Source organism: Carcharhinus amblyrhynchos, unplaced genomic scaffold (genome assembly GCF_965287045.1).
Source record: "Carcharhinus amblyrhynchos unplaced genomic scaffold, sCarAmb.v2.hapA scaffold_40, whole genome shotgun sequence".
In the NCBI taxonomy this organism is placed as follows: Eukaryota; Metazoa; Chordata; class Chondrichthyes; order Carcharhiniformes; family Carcharhinidae; genus Carcharhinus; species Carcharhinus amblyrhynchos.
Genome location: NW_027649781.1, coordinates 2,953,849 through 2,971,368, shown reverse-complemented (window position 1 = coordinate 2,971,368; position 17,520 = coordinate 2,953,849).

The following is a 17,520-nucleotide window of genomic DNA, read 5'->3' as shown; positions in this document are numbered from 1 at the left end:
AATGCATTACAGAACCTGTCATTCATATCTCATGTGCAAGCACACCACACTGCACATTAAATGGCAGACGTGACCAAGACAAATTCCATGGATTTCTCAGTCAGCTACCCAGATATCAGTAACCGTTGTGAGTCACAACATCTCCTTCAATCTCTGTCTCCCTCAGGACAGGATTTGATCCTTTACTTTTGAAGATCTAGTCTCTGAGTTCCAAGAAAAGCCACTTTGAATCGGACTGTGTCAGCCTTCCGATGGTTTGATGGGTGGAGAAAATACATTTCAAGATGACCTTCCGGGAGGTACTGAGGGTGAAAGGCAGAGTGATTCAGGGAAGGATTTCTCATGAGTTAAGTCACGTCCACCAAGGGTGAGAAATAAGAAGGGACACACACAAGGAACCAGAGAGTGAGGCACATCAAGATTTCTGAGGTTTGAGGTGGTAAATCAACAGGAGATTACCAGGGTGAACAGGCTTGAAACACGGAAAGAATTCCATTAGAATATACATTTTGATTTATTGATTTGACTTGGTTCAATTTTGTCACATGGCATAGTGAAAAATATTGTTTCTTTTGTGCTATACAAAGCATACCATTCATAGAGTACATGGGGAGAAGGAAAGGACAGGGTCCAGAATGTAGTGTTGCAGTCACAGCTCTGGTGCAGAGAAGGATAAACTTAATGTAAGGTTGGTCCTTTCAAAACTCTGATGGCAGCAGGAAAGAAGCTTTTCTTGAGTCGATTACGACATGACCTCAGAATTTTGCATCTTTCTCATGATGGAAGAAGGTGGAAGAGAAAATGTCCGGGATGATGTGGGGTTGATTATTCTGGCTGCTTTTCTGAGGCAGTGGGAAGTGTAGACAGAGTCAATGGATGGGAGACTGGTTTGCGTGATAAACTGGGTGACTTTCACCACCCTTTGTACTTTATTGCAGTCCCGGTCAGAGTAGGAGCCATCCCAAACTGTGATACATCCGGAAAGGATGCTTTCCAGGAGCAGGTTAACAACAGCATAGTCTTGATATAGGATGAGGAATGAGCAGTTTGGGAGGAAGTTTATGGAATGTTCTGGATGTGACGTCAGCCCTGAAATTGTTGTAGAAATTATAATGTATATCGATCTCACGTTTCATGTTAATATTTCAGTGGTAATGGTTTAGTTCTGGGATGAGTAAAGTTGAACTGTAGAACATGTGAACATGGCACAGTGACACAGTGGTTGGCACTGCTGCCTCACAGTGCCAGGGACCCAGGCACGATTCTGGCCTTGGGCCACTGTCTCTGTGGAAGATGGGTGTGTTAGGTTGATTAGTGATACTAAATTGTTTTTTAGTGTCAGGTGAATGAGTGGAGTAAATGTATGGGGTTACGGGGATAGGGCCTGGGTGGGATTGCTGTTGGTACAGATTTGATGGGCCAAATGGCGTCCTTGTGCACTGTCGGGGTTCCATGGTTCTATAATTCTATAATTTTATTATTCTAGAATGAAAGAATCTTGGAGCCGATGACAGTTAAATGTTTGCAGCCATATTGATGTAAGGGGCGAGCAGATTTAATGGTAAGACCCAAAACTGGAGAGGGGCTTCCTTCACTGAAGAACTGGGAACACGGTGTCTCCACTGAATGTTTGTCTTTTGGCATTAAAGATACTTGTTGAAGTTTATTAGTGTCACAAGTAGGCCTACATTAACACCTCAATGAAGTTACTGTGAAAGTCCCCGAGTCCCCACTCCTGGGTGCCTGTTCGGGTACACTGAGGGAGAATTTAGCATGGCCAATGCACCCTAACCTTTCGGACTGTGAGAGGGAACCGGAGCACCCGGAGGGAAGGCATTCAGACACGGGAAGAACGTGTAGACTCCGCACAGGCAGTGACACAAGCCAAGAATTGAACCCATGTCCCTGGCACTATGAGGCAGCAAGGCTAACCACTGTGCTACTGTGCCACTCTGAGGGAAATTAGTTTAAAAGCAATCAGTGAACCCTGAAAGGCCATGTTGTTATTGAGAGGGGTGGAGGATAAGAAACTTCTCTGGTTTCAGTTTATCTGTGTGTTGGCTGGAGAGGTGTCGGTTTCCGTTTGGACCTCATGTTGTTTGCAGATCACAGAGAAACGCTGGAACCCTTTACAGCTCAGTGCAGCTGCAAGACTGGAGTTGGGAGAAACCCGGGACAATGTTAGTTTAATGAAACTAGTGATTTGTGAGAAAGAGCTTGAATTGTGGCAGTAGTTAGAGGTGGGAGTGCATTTGTGTGAATCCCAGAGAACACAGGCCCAGGAGAAACAATGGAACCATCGGAAGGCTGAGACAGTCCGAGTCGGAGTGGATTATGTGGGAATTCCGAGTTTAAGGTGAGATTCTCTGGCATCCCAGCTGCGTGTTTCCCACTGGTGGGAGGTGGAACGTTGTTTGCGAGTGGCAGGATTCTCTGGTCTGTCACTGTCATTGGGAATCTCATTGACCCCAACCCATGTCAGCAGGAAACCTGCTGCTGGTGGGGCCAGAGAATCTCACCGGTGTAAATGGCCAGAGGATTCAGGCCTAAATTCTCAACATCATGAGTTGAACCCTGTCCTGAGAGGAACATTGATATAATGGTATGTTCTAACTCACAATGGTCACTGATATCTGGGTGGACTGCTGAGAAATCCATGGAATCTATCTTGGTGGCATCTGCCATTTAAAGTGCTGTGTGATGGACTTGACCACAACTTCCCTGCTAATGTGCATGTATCTCGTGTTAAAAATGAATATTGGAGTATAAGTTAGATGTTATAGATTGTTTGACTTTGCTGACTTTGTAGAGTGAATTTTACATATTTTGTTCCAAATCATTGTTTATTCTCCGAGTGGGTAACTGGCATTTCAAACTTTTTTCTCCTCTGAACACAACGTTACTGATCACTAACGGGATCGTAAGGAAGTCAGGCCTGGAGTTCTTTCATGGACAGGAACAACACAAATAAGAAGCAACTGATGTGAACAGAGCCAGTACCGAGGGGGAGAGTCAAGTCAATGCCTGTCCGATTGGAAATACAGTGAGTAACAGAATACTGAAAGGACTGGATAGAGTGGACGTGGGGAAAGATGTTTCCATTAGTCGGAGAGACTCAGATCTGAGGACACGGCCTCAGAATAAAGGGACGACCCTTCAGAACCAAGATGAGGAGGAATTTCTTCAGCCAGAGGGTGGTGAATCTGTGGAAGTCATTGCCATAGAAGATTGTGGAGGCAGGGTCACTGAGTACATTTAAGACAGAGATTGATAGTTTCTTGTTTGGTAAGGGGAGCAAAGATTATGGGAGAATGGGGTGAGAAGCTTATCAGCCATGATTGAATGGTGAAGCAGATTCGATGGGCAGAATGACCTCATTCTGCTCCTTGTGGTCGTATGGTCTAAAAGGCCAATTGGTTGGTAGGAAGACCAAGAGAACGTAATTCTCAAAAACACCCTGATGGTGTAGAGACGCTGTGACGAGCAACGGTCTAAAGCCAGGGGAATATTGAACCTGCAACTTTCCAAATTACTGTTACTGGTGACGAAATTATCCCCTGATCTGAAAATCATTTCATTCATGATGTTTTGCTGGATTGTCTGTGTCCCCACTGGCAGCTGTTAGGTAACTTCACTGAGCCATTGGAGGATTGGTTCAGGTATAAATCTGTGTGCTGCTTCCAATGCATTACGCAGAGCGCCAGTTGGAGGCTTGATCTCAGGAAATTTCAATAACCTCCATGTAAAATGGGAGCAACCAAATCTGCAGACATCACTGTGATTGGTTATCCAATTCTTGTCACGATCGGCATCCCTGGTGAGTAACAGTAAACAACTATTTATTTTAGAAAACCCTGGTTTCGATGTGTTGTCTTTTTCTTCCCCCTTGCTGTCTGTTGCTGAATCCACGTTGACCATTGCTGCTCCAGTTTCTACTAACAGTCGTGCTGAGAATAGAATCGTGCTTTTCCTCATTTACGTGGATCTGTGGATCTGAGTCAGGATTTTAACATGATGCTGTGATTCACAGAAGACTTTGATGTTTACGTGGGTCGGTGAGAAATCCATCGAATCTGTCCTGGTCGCATCTGCCATTTAATGCACAGTGTGGTGATCTTGAGCACAGTTTGCCTGTTAACTCACATGTACCTCATGTTAATTATGTTAAGATGGTGGCACGGTGGCACAGTTTTTAGCACTGCAGCCTCACAGTGCCAGGGACCGTGTACCATTCACGGCTTATATAACTGTGTGTTCAGACTCTGCACGTTGTCCCCTGCCTGCATGGGTTTCCTCCGGGTGCTCCGCTTTCCTCATACGGTCTGAAACACGTACTGGTTAGTTGCATGGGTAATGCTAATTTCTCCCTCAGTGAACCCGAACAGGCATCAGAGTGTGGCGAGAAGGGGAGTAATTATTTTTCCAATTTCTTACAGCTAACCTGATGGCGATTGTGGTCCTGTCCCGGGGAAGGTGCGGCCTCTCCAAAGGGATCACCTGTTATATGATCACCATGGCGATAGCCGATCTCCTGGTCTGCATTTTTAACGTCAACATGGACATCTTTCGCTCACATTTCCCACATTCATTCCTGAGGTACACCACTGTCTGCCGTCTCATTTATGCCTTGCAAGTATCCAGCGTCCAAATGTCCGTCTGGTCCACAACATTATTTTCTCTTGACCGTTTCGTGGCCATTTCTTGTCCAAAACTAAAATTAAAATACTGCACCAGGAGAACTGCCACTGTGATTCTAACGGCCGTGAGTGTACTCAGTTTTGTCATGAATATTCCGATCTATTTCCGTTATGAACCCTATTATGTTGTTGCCAATGTGCAGTGGGGCTGCCGCACAGTGAAAGAGTACTTTTCTTCACCAGCATGGAAAACTTACAAGTGGGTCGCTCACTTCTCAGTCCCATTTTTGCCATTCTTCTTTTTGCTGCTATTGAATTCTCTCACCGTCCGGCACATCTTGGTGGCCAGTAGGTCTCGAAGGGCCCTGAAGGCTCACGGCCCTGGGGAGGGCAGCAGTGACCCCGTGTTGAAGAGCAGAAGAACGGCTATCGTCCTGCTCTTCACTGTCTCCGGGAGTTTTATAGTTCTGTGGACACCAATCGTAATAATTGACCTCCTGTTCGATTTCACCGAGATGCCTACCTCGGAAGATGTCAGTTTTGTTCTCTTGGCAATGAGAATCTCACTCCTGATGATGTATTCCAACACCTGTACAAACACATGCATTTATATATTGACCCAGAGGAGGTTCCGGGAAGAGATTCTGAACATGGTGAAATCTCCATTGATTCTCCTGTTCAAATTCCTGAAGTAATTTTTGAATAATGTAAAGCTTGGATTGAATGGACGTAGGGAAGATGTTTCCATCAGTCGGAGAGACTGAAATCCGAGGGCACAGCCTCAGAGTAAAGGAACCAACCTTTAGAAGCGAGATCAGGTGGGATTTCTTCAGCCAGAGGGTGGTGAATCTGTGGAACTCATTGCCACAGAGAGCTGTGGGGGCCCGATCATTGAATGTTTCTAACACAAAATTAGATAGTTTCATGATTGGTAAGGGGATCAAAGGTTATGAGGAAAAGTTGGGAAAATGGGTCGAGAAACATATCAGCCATGATTAAATAGTGGATAAGATTTGATGGGCCGAACAGCCCAATTCTGCTCCTTTATCTTACAGTCTTAAGTATTGGAAGGTTGAGTTGATGGAGTTGGGGACCTAGTTATTGTTTGATATCTCAACTGGACCTCACCAAGTGGCCAGTAGATCGAGGCAAGTCTCTCTGTTCACGGCTTCTCAATCTCTCACAAAATCAAGGGTTTTTATAGCTGAAGAGATTGGACCAATATTGTTATCCTCGGCACATGTGGTCACCATTGACCAGAAACTCAACTGCACTCGCCACATTAATACCATGTCTACACAAACAGGTTGGAGGCTCGGGTAACTTGGGGGAGTTTTTGTTTGCCCAGAAACTGTAAAAATCCTACCTGAGATGAACGGATCTCATAGAGTCATAGAATCATAGTCATGGAGGTTTACAGCATGGAAACAGGCCCTTCGGCCCAACGTGTCCATGCCACCCCTTTCTTTTTAAACCCTAAATAGTACCAATTGCCCTTATTTAGCCCATATCACTCTATACCCATCTTCCCCATGTAACTACCTAAATGATTTTAAAAGACAAAATCGTACCCACATCTCCTCCTACCTCTGGCAGCTTGTTCCAGACACTCATCACCCTCTGTGTGAAAAAATTGCCCCTCTGGACATATTTGTATCTTTCTTCTCTCACTTTAAATCTATTCCCTCTAGTTTTAGACCCCACTACTTTTGGGAAAAGATATTGACTCTCTCGCTGATCAATGCCCCTCATTACTTTATAGATCTCTGTAAGATGACCCCTCAGCATCCTTCGCTCCAGAGAAAAAAGTCTCAGTCTATCCAGCCTCTCCTTTAAACTCAAACCATCAAGTCCTGGAGCATTGTAGTCAATATTTTCTGCACACTTTCTAGTTTAATAATATCCTTTCTATAACAGGGAGACCAGAACCATACACAAGATTCCAAGTGTGGCCTTACCAATGTTTTGTACAACTTCAACAAGACGTCCCAACTCCTGTATTCAGTGTTCTGACCAATGAAACCCAGCATGCCGAATGCCTTCTTCACCACTCTGTCCACCTGTGACTCCACTTTCAGGGAGCTATGAACATGTACCCCTAGATCTCTGTGTTCTGTAACTCTCCCCAACGCCCTACCATTTACAGATGATCTTTCCATGGCCTGCCGCTCGCCCACTCCAATTCCCGTGACGGACTGGTAAAATTCCGGCCACTGTATCCAAATATGTGTGAAATTAATAACTCAAATCAAATCAAAATCAAATCAAACTGTGTCTATCCTGTGACACTTTGGCCCTCTGCTAGCACTACATTCCTGCTAACTGCTTCATTGACTTCCTGTACCATGGTGTCCAGGTCAATTATCCACCTTTGAATAATTCCAAAGCTGAGAGAGGCGGATCTCAGGATTTTTAGAGAGCCAATGGATATTGGGGAATGAGATGGGAAGTAGAGTAGAGGAAGGTGATCCTGCTGATTGTATTGAATGGTGGGGCAGCAGGCTGGTGGGGGCCATATAGTCTACTCCTGCTCCTATTTCTTATCATCTGATGCCCATCGTGTTGTCCTATTCCTTTTGTTACGACACAGACGTTAATCCCCCAAAGAGGAATACCTCACCTTGTAATGTGTTAAAAGTGTGTGTGAAAGTCTGAACCGTCCTTCAGTCATGTTCAGCGGTTAACTGACAGAAATACCTGTCACTCACTTTAAAATAAAAATTTAACAATTTATTTATCTAACAGGGAACTTTAAATCAACATTAAACACAACGAAAAAACAAGATTCTACTGGATTGCAGTTCAAATAAACACAATATTATTTCATTAAAAAAGATGGAATTTAGACACTCTCAGACCACATCCAAGCACGAATTGGGTCTTTCGGAAGGTTCCGGAGTTTCTCATTTGATTTGCCAATTTGGTAACTGTGGGTCAGAGGGTGTTTTCTCTTCAGAGATATATAAAGCTGGCAGGGGGGAGAGCTGGTCACTCCCTCTTCAGACTTGAGAGGTGACAGTTGTTAACACCTCTTTTCCCTTTTGCACAATCTTTTATACCTGTGATGACCTATCAATTTTCCCACAACTGGATTGGTCTGATTTTTTTTCAACATCATCAAATTCAAATTGTACAGGTTCTTGGTAGCTGAGCACCAGCTTTAAATTATTTGGGTAAATTCAAATGTTCAAATGCCTGACGACTGTTACCAAGGCAACTCTGCTCTCTGGCCTTGGAGAAAAATGTTTCAGCTTGGATTCAGTGTGTACTTTTCTTTTTCGGTGTGGCACGGTGGCACAGTGGTTAGCACCGCTGCCTCACAGCTCCAGGAACTTGGTTCGATTCCCGGCTTGGGTCACTGTCTGTGTGGAATTTACACATTCTCCCTGTGTCCACGTGGGCTTTCTCTGGGTGCTCCGGTTTTCTCCCACAGTCCAAAGGTTGATTGGCCATGCGAAATTGCCCCTGAGTGTCTCAGGATTTGTGTGTCAGAGGGATCTATGCCCTCATTGTGGACATCCTCTGGACTCTTTCCAAGGCCAGCGCATCTTTCCTGAGATACGGGGCCCAAAACTGCTCACAATATTCCAAATGGGGTCCGATCAGAGTCGATACATCCTCAGAAGTACATCCCTGCCCTTGCATTTTAACCCTCTTGACATGAATGCGAGCATTGCATTTGCTTTCCTAACTGCCGACCGAACCTGCAAGTTAAGCTTAAGAGAACCTTGAACAATGACTCCCAAGTCCATTTGTATTTCTGATCTGTGAAGCGTTTCCCCATTTACAAAATAGTCTCTGCCTCCATTCCTCGTTCCAAAGTGCATAACCTCACACTTTTCCACATTGTGTTCCATCTGCCACTTCTTTACCTACTCTCCCAACCTGTCAAATACTTCTGCACCCTCCTGCTTCCTCAATAATACCTGCCCCTCTTCATGTTTTTGTATCATCTACAAACTTAGTAACAGTGCCTTCAGTTCCTTCCTCCAAATCGTTGATGTATATTGTGAAAAGCTACGGTCCCAGCACCGTCCCCTGAGGCACATCACTAGTCACTGGCTGCCTTCCGGAGAAGACCCCTTTATCCCCACTCTCTACCTTCTGCCAGACAGCCAATCCTCTATCCGTGCCTGATCTTACCCTTTATACTTTGGGCTCTTAATTTCTTTTATAGTCTGCTGTGTGACACCTTGTCAATGGCCTTTTGGAAATCTAAATAAATCCTGTCCATTGGTTCTCCTTTATCGAACTTCCTTGTTACCTTCTCAAAGAACAGATTTGTGAGACATAACCTCCCCTTGACAAAGCCATACTGACTCTGTCCTGTTTTATCACACACTTCTAAGTACTCGACAATCTCATCTTTAATAATGGACTCTAAAATCTTGCCAATGACTGAACTTAGGCTAACCAGCCTATAATTTCCCATCTGCTGCCTCCCTCCCTTCTTAAACATTGGTGTTACATGAGCTACTTTCCACTCCTCTGGGACCCTCCCTGCCTCCAACGATTCCTGAAAAATCACCACCAATGCCTCCACAATTTCCTCAGCAATCTCTTTTATAACACAGGGGTGTACTCCATCTGGTCCAGGTGATTTATTCACCTTCAGACCTTTCAGCTTCCCCAGAATCTTCTCCTTAGTGATGGTCATTGCACTCACCTCTGCCCCCTGATTCTCCTGAAGCTCTGGCATCCCACTGGTGTCTCCCACCGTGAAGACTGATGCAAAGGACCTATTCAGTTCTTCTGCCATTTCTTTGTTTCCTATTATTACTTCTCCAGCCTCATTCCCACTAGTCCAATGTCTATTTTTGCCTCTCTCTTACCTTTTATACATTGAAAAAGAAAGCTTCCTATTTTCTTTTATATTCCTAGTTAGCTTACACTCATATTTCTTTGTTTCCCCTCTTATTGCTTTTTTTAGTTGTCCTCTGCTCACTTTAAAGTCTTCCCAATCATCTGGCTTCCCACTAATCCTCGCCACTTTGTATGCTTTTCCGTTCGCTTTCATATTTCCCTTGACTTCCCTCATCAGCCATGGATGCCTCATCCTCCCCGGAGCATGTTTCCTCTTCCTTGGGATGAATTTCTCTTGTGCCTCCTGAATAACTCCCAAAAACTCCTGCCATTGCTGTTCCACTGTCTTCCCTGCTGGGTTCACCTTTCCAATCAACTCTGGCCAGCTCCTCCCTCATGTCTTTGTAGTTGCCTTTATTTAATTGGAATTCCATTCCATCTGATTCCAGCTTCTCCCTCTCAAACTGCAGGGTGAATTCTATCATATTGTGATCACTGCTCCCTAAGGGCTCCCCCACCTTCCGTTCCCTAATCCAGTCTGTCTCATTACACATCACCAAATCCAGAATTGCCTGTTCCCTCACAGGCTCTGCCACAAGCTGCTCCGAAAAACCATCCCTGAGTCATTCCACAAATTCCTTTTCTCAGGATCTAATACCGACCTGATTTTCCCAGTCCTCTTGTGTCTTGAAGTTCCCCCATGATAATTCTTTTATTGCCTTTTTTATGTGCCTTTTCTGTCTCCTAATTTATTTCCTGCCCCCATCCTGACTACTGCGAGGGGGCCAACACATAATTCCCGTCAGGATCCAGAGATGGATTTGAAGATCCTCGATCGTCTTCCTATTATAGCGTCAGAGAGTCAGAGGGTCAGAGGGTCAGAGAGTCAGACAGTCAGAGAGTCAGAGAGGTTTGCAGCATGGAAACAGGCCCTTCGGCCCAACATGTCCACGCTGCCCTTTCTTGACCCCTAAGTTCATCCCAGTTGTCCCAGTTTCACCCATATCCCTCCATACCCATCTTACCCATGTATATGTCTAAAAGTTTTTTAAAAGACAGGATTGGACCCGCCTCTACTACTAAACCTGGCAGCTTGTTCCAAACACTCACTCCTCTCTGTGTGAAAAAATTGCCCTTCTGGGCCATTTTGCGTCTCTCCCCTCTCAACTTAAATCTATGCCCTCGAGTTTCTGACTCTCCTAACTTTGGGAAAATATATTGACTATCGAGATGATTGATGCCCCTCTAGATGATTGATCCCCCATAGGATCTTATAGACCTCGATAAGATCACCCCAAAGCCTCATACATTCCAGAGAAAAAGTCTCAGTTGATCCAATCTTTCCTAAAAACTCAGACTGTCAAATCCCGATCGCATCCATCGAACCATCGAAAATTACAGCTCAGAAACAAGCCTTTTGGCCCTTCTTGTCTGTGCTGAACCATTTTTTGCCTCGTCCCACTGACCTGCACTTGGACCATATCCCTCCACACCCCTCTCATCCATGAACCCATCCAAGTTTTTCTTAAATGTTAAAGGTGACCCGGCATTTACCACTTTATCCGGCAGCTCATTCCACACTCCCACCACTCTCTGCGTGAAGAAGCCCTCCCTAATATTCCCTTTAAACTTTTCTCCTTTCACCCTGAACCCATGCCCTCTGGTTTTTTGCTCCCCTCGCCTCAATGGAAAAAGCCTGCTTGCATTCACTCTATCTATACCCATCAAATTCTTGTACAGCTCTATCAAATCTCCCCTCATTCTTCTACACTCCAGGGAATAAAGTCCTAACCTCTTCAATCGCTCTCAAGTCCCAGCAACACCCTCGTGATCCTTCTCTGCACTCTTTCAACCTTATTTACATCCTTCCTGTAACTAGGTGACCAAAACTGTACACAACATTCGAAATTCGGGTTTATAAATGGCTTATATAACCTTACCATAACACTCCAACTTTTGTACTCAATACTCCGATTTATAAAGGCCAATGTAGCAAAAGCACTCTTTATGACCCGATCCACCTGTGATGTCATTTTTAGGGAATTTTGGACCTGTATTCCCAGATCCCTCTGTCCAACTGCACTCTTCAGTGTCCTCCCATTTATCCTGTACGTTCTACTTTGGTTTGTCCTTCCAAATTGCAATACCTCACATCTGCCATTCGTCAGCCCACCGGCCCAATTGATCAAGGTTCTGTTGCAATCCGAGATAACATTCTTCACTGTCCACAATGCCACCAATCTTACTCATCTGAAACTTTCTAACCATGCATACTAAATGATCATCCAAATCATTAATATAACTGACAAATAACAGTGGGATCAGCACCGATCCCAAAGGCACATCACTGGTCACAGGCCTTCAGCCTGAAAAACAACTCTCTCCAACCACCATTTATCCTCTGTCATCAAGTCAATTTTGTATCCATTTGGCTAGCTCACCCTGGATTTAACTTTATGCAACAACCTACCAACTGTTGCCCTTTCAAAAGCTTAGCTAGAGTCCATGTAGATAACATCAACTGCACTGCCCTCATCTACCTTCTTGGTTACCCCTTCAAAAAACTCAATCAAATTTGTGAGATATGATTTTCCACTCACAAAGCCATGCTGACAGTCCCTAATCCGTTCTTGTGTCTGTAAATGTCTGTAAATCCCGTCTCTGAAAATACCTTCCAACAACTTATTCACGATGGATATGAGGCTCACCTTCCTGTAGTCCCCAGGCTTTTCTCTGCAGTCCTCCTTGAACAAATGCACATTTGCCACCCTTCAACCTTCAGGCACCTTCCCTGTGACTATCAAAGAACAAAGAACAAAGAACAAAGAACAACACAGCACGGGAAACAGGCCCTTCGGCCCAACGAGCCCGCGCCGCCGTCCCACTGTCTCAGTGACCTATTCATGATTTTAGTCTACGCCTAATGTGCGAGGATCAGGGAGGTCCAATTTAGGGACAATTTAGTACCCAATCAATCAGCCTAAAAGCACATCTTTGGGGATGTGGGAGGAAACCGGAGCACCCGGAGGAAACCCACGCAACCACGGGGAGAACGTGCAAACTCCCACAGACACAGGCCCAAATCCATGTGTCCGCACAATAACAGAGATAGTCTCTGAGCTGTCATGTTGCCCTCGAGATGGTCCAGTTTAAGCACACTAACGACATGAAGCAATAGGCAACTCCCGAAGCAACGTCCAAGAGCAGCCCACTACAACCTGCCGCATGCATGCCCCTTGCTGGACTTAAATGCCTGTGGAGACAAAAAAATTCATTATTAAACAGGCAAAGACTGTAACATCCCTGAGGCAAAACGTATTCCCAAGCCTACAATGTTTAGTAAGGCCTACTATATCCCCCTATATGTAGCCCACTCATGTGGCTGTCTAAGTGACTCTTAAACAACCCTAGCGTGCCTGCTTCCACCACCTTACTCGGCAGTGCATTCCACACCCCCACTACCCTTTGCATGAAAAACTGCCCTCTAATATTTGTCTTATACCTAGCCCCCCTCACCCTAAGCCCGTGACCCCTCGTTCTATCCATTTCTAATAGCGGAAAAAGCTTACCACCATTTACTCTATCTATCCCCTTCATAATCTTATAAACCTCTATTAGATCCCCCCTCAGCCGACGTCTCTCAAGGGAAAACAGCCCAAGTTCATTCAATCTTTCCTCGTAAGACAGCCCTTCCATACCAGGCAGCATCCTGGTAAATCTCCTCTGCACTCTCTCCAGGATCTCTACATCCTTCCGGTAGTACGGCGACCAGAACTGGACGCAGTACTCCAAGTGAGGCCTAACCAACGTTCTATACAACTGCAACATCAGACTCCTACTCTTATATTCTATACCTCTTCCTATGAAGGCTAACATACCATACGCTTTCCTCATCACATTCTGCACCTGCGCCGACACCTTCAGGGACTTGTGCACTTGCACCCCCAGGTCTCTGTGCGTATCTATACTCCGGATAGTTCTACCTTTTATCGTATAACTCCCCTCCACATTATTCCGGCCAAAGTGCATCACCTCGCATTTCTCCGGATTAAATTCCATTTGCCATCTATCTGCCCAATCTACCAGCCTGTCTATGTCCTGTTGCATTGCCAGGCACTGCTCCTCAGTACCTGCCAATCCAACCATCTTAGTGTCATCAGCAAATTTGCTGATCACACCACCTACCCCCTCTTCCAAGTCATTAATATATACCACAAATAGAAGAGGTCCTAGTACCGAGCCCTGCGGCACACCACTGGTGACAGACCTCCAATTGGAAAAGGAGCCTTCCACTACTACTCGCTGTCTCCTCCTCCCAAGCCAGTTCTCCACCCATCTACATACCTGGCCTTGTATCCCATGAGCCTTCACCTTTTCTATCAGCCTACCATGAGGGACCTTGTCAAACGCCTTACTGAAATCCATATAGACGACATCAACGGCTTGTCCTTCGTCAACCGTTTTTGTCACCTCTTCAAAAAATTCCACTAGATTCGTAAGGCACGACCTCCCTGTAACGAAGCCATGCTGCGTATCCCTGATCAGATTGCAGCGCTCCAGATGTTCATACATCCTATCCTTGAGGATCCTCTCCATTAGCTTGCCTATAACTGAAGTCAAGCTCACCGGCCTATAATTCCCTGGGTTATCCCTCTGACCCTTCTTAAACAACAGTACTACATTTGCAATCCGCCAATCCTCTGGGACCTCACCTGTGTCCAAAGAAGAAACAAAGATTTGCGTCAGAGGCCCAGCAATTTCATCCCTCACCTCCCTTAGCAGCCTGGGATAGATGCCATCAGGCCCCGGAGATTTATCCGTCTTTATACTGTCTAAAAGTCCCAACACCTCTTCCCTCGTGATGACTATTTCCCTCAACGGATCCTCAAACTCCTCAAGCACAGCACCAGACATCAGGCCCCTCTCCTGCGTGAATACCGACGCAAAGTATTCATTCAGGATCTCCCCCATTCCCCCAGGCTCCAAGCATAGTTCCCCACCTCTGTCCCTGAGAGGACCAATCTTCCCTCTAACCATCCTTTTATTTCTAACATAGGAGTAAAATGCCTGAGGATTTTCTTTAATCCTACCCGCCAAAGCCATTTCGTGGCCCCTTTTTGTCTTTCTGATGCCCCTTTTAAGTTCTCTCCTACATTCTCTGTATTCTTCTAACGCTATCTCTGTCCTCAAATGCCGAGATCTAATGTACGCCTCCCTCTTCCTCCTGACCAGGTCCTCAATATCCCATTCAATCAATATTCAAATATCTCTGCTAGCGGACGCACAATTTCCTCCCGAGCCTCCCACAGTATCCTCGGATACACTTCATCAGATCCCAGCGATTTATCGACTTTGATGCATTTTACGACTTAAACACCTTCTTCTCAGTGATACGTACCCTCCTCAACACATCACTATTTATTTCCCCAAGTTCCCAAACATTCATGATTTTCTCAGATGTGAATATTGATGAGAAATATTCATTTAGGATCTCACCCATCTCTTGTGGATCTGCTCAGAGATGACTTTGTTGCTTCTTAAGAGGTCCTACTCTCTCCCGAGTTACTCTTTTGTCCTTTATGTATTTGGAGAAGCTGTTTGGATTCTCCTTTGCCTGATCTGACAAAACAAGCTCGTGACCCCTTTTTGTCCCCCGATGCCTCCTTAACTATCGATTTAACTTCATTCCTTACTAACAATACAACCCCCGCCCCCTTTGCCCATCTGCCTGTCCTTTCGATAGGACACCTATCCTTGGATATTTAGATCCCAGCCCTGATCACCTTGTCCCTGTGATGCCCACAACATCGTACCAGCCAATTTCAATGTGCGCAACAAGCTCATTTAAATTGTTCTGTATACTGCGTGCATTCAGGTACAACACCATCAGTCCTGCATTGACCATCTCCCTTCTTATACTTGTCACCTTGTTTGCTCTGCTGTAGGTTAGATTCCTGCCACCTTCTATACTCTCTGTTCTATTACATGTTCTGGAAACATTACTAATCTCTCCTGAGCCCTTGGCTCCTTTAACTCATTGAAAGTCCTCAGCTTATGGTATGTTAGCCTTGATAGGAAGGGGTATAGAGGACAAGAGCTGGTGTTGAATGTTGCAGTTGTATAGAACGTTGGTTGGGCCGCCTTTGGAGTGATGCGTCCAGTTCTGGAGGCAGGCACGCTGGAGTTGTTTAAGGGATACTTAGATAGGCACATGAGTGGGATGGCGATGGAGGGATGTAGGAGACTGTTTTCAATAAGAATCAAGAGGCTTGGGACGTCCCTGGGAATCAATTGATTCCTATGGACCTTCCAACATATTTTCTGCCTCACTTGTTTTACCTTTGAGCTTCTGGGGATTCCCTTGAATGTTTGCGTAAGGATGTGCATGTTATTGATGTTTTTCTCTTTTAATCCACAGGTGATGTGGTCCGCCTTGTTGTCCAACAAGGGGCAGACACGCGGTGGGTCGTGCGAGGGCTGCTCTTGGATGTTTCGAGAGTAGCCGAGTGCTTCACGTCGTTAGTGTAAGCTTAAACTGGACCAGCTGATGGGCACCACGACAGCTCAGTGACTATCACTGTTTGCTGTGCAGATACATGGATTTGGGCCAGTATCTGTGGGAGTTTGCACATTCTCCCTGTGCTTGCGTGGGTTTTCTCCGGGTGCTCTGGTTTCCTCTCACTCCCCCAACACTTAGGCTAATTGGTGTAATGAATTGTCCCTACATTAGTCTCCCCCCAATCTGGTTTCCAATGTGGAGTGTCATTAGCGTAGGCAAGGGTCATGGGTGGAAGAGAGATTCGCAACGTTGAAATGGCGGTGAGGGCTCATTGGGCCGAAGGGCCTGTTTCTCATGCTGTGTTGTTCTTTGTTCTTTGTTTATCATTAACCTGCGCTCCTAATTTCTCCTTTAACTTTAATTTTCTAATTCTCGATAGGGCTGAACCCTCTCCCTCACTATTCAGTTGAAAGCCCTATCTACAGCCCTAGTTATACGGCTCACCAGGACTCTGGACCCAGTTTCAGATGAAGACCGTCCCATCGGAACAGGTCCCCTATTCCCCAATAGTGGTACCAATGTCACATGAATTCAAACCCATTCCTCCCACACCAATCTGTGAGCCAAACATTTCCCTCCTCAATCTTATTGACCCTGTGCCAATTAGCTCGTGGCTCAGGTAGTAATCCAGAGATTATTACCTTTGTCGTTCTCTTTTGAAATTTAGCTCCAAACTGTTCATACTCCCTGAGGAGAACCTTTGTTCCTGTCCTAGCGATGTCATTGGTATCTACACTGACCACGAGAACTGGATCTTTACCCCCCCCCACTCCAAGTTCCTCTGCAGCCCAGATGAGAAATCCCGAATCCGAGCACCAGGCAGACAACACAATCACAGGTCACAGCCTGAGGATTCTGGATAGAGCCTTTAGAATGGAGATGAGGAGACATTTCTTCACCCAGAGAGTGGTGAGCCTGTGGAATTCATTACCACAGGAAGTAGCTGATGCCAAAACATTGAAGGTATTCAAGAGGCAGCTGGATATAGCACTGGGGGGCGAATGGGATCAAAGGTTATGGGGAGAAAGCAGAATTAGGTTATAGAGTTGGATGATCAGCCATTAGAGTGATGAATGATGGAGCAGGCTCAAAGGGCAAATGGCCTCATCCTGCTCCAATCTCCCATATTTCTATGTTTCTATGTAATGCACATATCCCTCGTGTTAAATCTGAATATTGGAATGTAAGTTAGATATTGTAGATTGTTTGACTTTGCAGACTTTGCAGAGTGAATTTTACATTGTTTGTTCCAAACCGTTCTTTATTCTCCGAGCGGTTAACTGGCATTTCAAACTTTTGCCTCCTCGAAGCACAATGTTACTGGTCATTAAATGGACTGTGAGAAAATCGAGTCAGGAGTTCTTTCATGGACAAACACGGTGCAGAAAAAGAGCGATTGATCTGTACACAGCCAGTACCGAGCGGGAGAGTCATGTCAATACCTGTCCGATTGGAAATACAGTGAGTAACAGAATACTGAAAGGCCTGGATAGAGTGGGTGTGTAGAAGATGTCTCCATTA